The sequence below is a fragment of the Callorhinchus milii genome, unplaced genomic scaffold (genome assembly GCF_018977255.1).
Source record: "Callorhinchus milii isolate IMCB2004 unplaced genomic scaffold, IMCB_Cmil_1.0 Scaffold1, whole genome shotgun sequence".
Taxonomy (NCBI): Eukaryota; Metazoa; Chordata; class Chondrichthyes; order Chimaeriformes; family Callorhinchidae; genus Callorhinchus; species Callorhinchus milii.
The window spans coordinates 26,689,366-26,693,358 of NW_024704742.1; positions in this window are offsets into that span (position 1 = coordinate 26,689,366).

The window sequence follows — 3,993 nt, forward strand, 5'->3', positions numbered from 1 at the left end:
GTTACAAGCAGTAAGTAGGAACTCTGTTGTTAGTTGATTGGCAGATTGTTTTCCTGGGGTAATAAACCCTTCAAAATCCATGACTGTTTGTGGGACACTGTTGTGCATACTTGGCTGCCACATTTCGCCCACAAAATGTAGAGTCACTTCACTTTACAGTATATTTTATGAAGTGCTTTGAGGACGTCTCAACGACGTGATAAGGCGTTATATCAAATGCAAGGATTATATATTTTTATAACTGTCAGCCTAATCTTGCTCAATATTCAATAACTTGAATCTGCTCAGTCCTCAGTGATAGATCATTGACAGAATTGCCGCCTTTCAAATGGAAATGTTAAACTGAGTTCGCATCTTTCTCTTCAGGGGACGTTAAAGATACCTTAACACTGGCAAAAAGAGTAGCAATTTTTTCCAGTGTTCTGGTCAAGAATTTTCCAGATAAATTGGTCTTTAACTTCATCACTATTTGGGACATTAAACCAAATGCAAGGATAAGAGTATCAGGAAAAATAAGAAAAATTTCACATCATATTTAATTTGCAGATAACCCTAATAAAGATGCGCATGGAGGAAGGAAACTTACCTAAGGTTTTGCTCCACCCGGGGATCGAACCTGAGTCCTCTCTGTTTAACCAATACGCTTCAGGTCTCCAGGTCAGGCAGATGTAACACTGAATGCTATTCAGCAATGAGCTGAATGCACAATGTTAATTTTGCACAAAAGTAGAAGTAATATCAGGAATGCAAAATTATCCTTTGCATTATATTTTCCCAATTACATTTACAGTCATTTCTATGATTCAAAATACAATCCACTTTAAATTTATATAGTGCCTTTCACATAAGGGGACATCTCTAAGCACTTGACAAAGCTGGCCAGGCATTCGAGACGGGGGTAGGAGCTAAAATAAGATTGGAACAGAAAATCTAGAATGCAGCTAAATAACAAAGAGGTGTACATTTACAAAGATGTGATTATCTGTCACGATTGGTAATGAAATGTGTTTCCTCATTCATTCTCATCATTTTTATATTAAAGCCTCTTGTTACCCAATGCATCTAGCAATTGAAAACTGGTCCCAGAACCAGTTTTCCAGAACCAGCATTAAACACCTGTCTTGCAATGCAGGACAGGATCCCAGAAAAGGCTTAAATAATGTAATCTTTACATTTGATGTAGAATCTATAATGTTGACACATCACAAAGCACTTGACAGGGAATTGCTGTCAAGTACGTATTTGTCAGCAAACTTGGCAGCCATTTTTCACACATCAAGGTCGCACAAGCAACAATGAGATGAATGATCTATTTACGTGAAGGACTGTTGTCCAGGTTACGGGAGCAGGAGAAACTCCCTTCTCTTTGTGAATGGTGCCAGGGGATTGTTAATGTACTCTGAACAGGCAGATGGGACTTCGCTGCAACTTCTCATCCAAAGATTGGCACCTTTGACAATGAAGTGCTCCTCAGCATGTTGCCCTGGAGTGTCAGCCTAGACTGTTGTTTAAAGGGGAAGGGAGATAGTAATTACTGAGGAGGATCCAAATAAAATACAGGTGGATATTGAATAGGATAGCTCAATGGGCAGACAAGTGGCAGATGGAATTCAATGAAATAGTTTCAGGAGGAAAAATATAGGAAGAACCTATAACTTAAAGAGGGCAAATCTTAAAAGGGATAAAAGAACAGAAGAATGGAAGAGAACATATTCACAGGCCACTGAAGGCAGTGCCCCGGGTAGGCAAGGCCATTAAAAAGCCAATGGGACTTTGGGGGTTTATAGCTATGCGAATAGAGTCTAAGGAAAGGAGGTCAAGTGGAATCTGTACTAAATGATGGTCAGGCCACAGTTGGGATACTGTATGCAGTTTTCTGCTCCTCATTATAGTAGAGATGTTCAGGTGCTGGAGACAGTGCAGTGAAGATTCACCAGGATGTTGCCTGGAATGAGGAAATGCAGTTAAAGGAAAAGGCTTAATAAACTGTGACTTTTTTCTTTGGAGCTCAGAAGGCTGAGAAAGGATATGATAGAGGTGTACAAGATGATAGGGCTTAAACAAGGTGAAAAGGAAAGATTACTTCTGATGGTCAGGGGTCGAGAACTAGAGGGCATAGTTTTAAAATCAGAACTGGGAGGTCCAGAATGGGGATTAGGAAACACGTTTTCCCACAGAGAGTGGTGGGAGTGTGGAATTCTCAGTCAGTTGTTGGGGTACGTTTGCACTTTTTAAATAAAAAAAGACTAGACACATGGTCAAGAGAAAATAAAGTTGAGGGGTATGGAGAAAAAGGCAGGATGTGGGATAACAACAACAAAATTACATTTGTATAGCGCCTTTTATGTCAGGAAGTCGTCCCAAGGCACTAGACAATCAGTGTTTCGGACCCGAGCTGGGGATCAGGGAAAGTGGAGGGCAGTGGGGGAAGGAGGGTGATCGAAGGCATGGTCAAAGACGAGGGTCTTGAGACCGGTTTTGAAGAAGGCAAGGGAGGGGGCGAGGCAGAGGGTCTATAGGATGGAGTTCCAGAGGGTGGGGCAGAGTGCCTGCCAATGGTGGGGCAAGCAAGGTGGGGACATGAAGCAGGCTGGAGTCCGCTCAGCGGAGGGAGCAGGCACGTTGGTAGGGGTTAGGAGGTTACAGAGGTTGGGGATAGCAAGGCCATGGAGCTTTGAAGGTGAAGACCAGGATTTTGAACTGTATCCTCTATGTGATGGGAAGCCAGTGGAGTCGGGCGAGGATAGGGGTGATTGGGTCACGGAGCCCGGTCCAGGAGAGTAAACAAGCTGGATAAGAGATAGGATCTAGGAGAGCCTTCTGGCAGACTCCACTGGGTCCCCATAATCAAAAGGATCGACTTCAAGATTCTCACACTTGTGTTCAAATCCCTTCACTCTCTGACACCTCCCTACCTCTCCGACCTCTTCACTCCGCAATCCACTACCAGGCAACTCCGCGCGACTGGCACCGGCCTCCTGCTCATCCCTCGTAGCCTCCTCCCCACCATCAAAAGTGCATAAGTCAAGCTTTCAAGCCACTACACCCTGAAACTCTGGAACACTCTCCCTCAAACCCTCCGCCTTGCCTCCTCTCTCCTCTTTTTCAAGCTTGCCTGAAAACCTTCCTCTTCGACCATGTTTTCGGCCACCTCCCCATCCCCTCGGAGCTCAGAGTTGGGCTCCCACCACTGATAAACGCTCTGAGACGCTACCCTGTGTGGAGGGCGCTATTGCAAGCGCAAGTTGTTGATGTTGCATGGATTCTAAACATCGGGACTAGATGGGTTGAACGTTCAGTTTCTGAACTGTGAAACCTCATGATCTCTGGTGGCCATGAACTTTGGTTCTTTTTTTAATAACAAGGATTATTATATTTGATAAATAGCGCCTTATCACTTCTTTGAGACATCTCAAAGCGCTTCACAGAATATACTATAAAGTGAATTGCCTATATTTTGTGGGCAAAGAGGCAGCCAATTGTACACAGCAGTGTTTAAAACTGCGTTGAAAGAAAAGTCTTCGGGGAGGGGATGTTTTGTAGCTTTATAATCTCAAAAAACAATTTTCATTCGGCTCGCGGCCGAAGCCATTTTTTTTAAAAAAAACGCGCAGGACCACAAAAACACGGCCAATTGGTAAGAGAAGAGCAATTAATAATTCATACAAACATTTTCAAAATAATAATAATAATAACAACAACGCAATACAAAACAAACGAAAGAAAAACGCCTGATGTTTCATGAGCGATGGGTTTTCGATTCATCGGGTTTTTCTTTTTATTTATAAATAAAATTATAAATAAAAGAAAGAAAGAAAGAAAGAAGAGATAAAAGGATTTCAAAAGAATGACAAATCATTCAAAAGAGGGGGAGGGAGGGGGGGAAAAAAAAGTCCAGGTGAGAGCCTAGACCCCAAACTCTGGCACCAAGTGGGAGGAGCTGAGAGGCGGGGCTTAGAGAGACCCGGAAGTCTGGTGCCTGGGGGGGGCGGA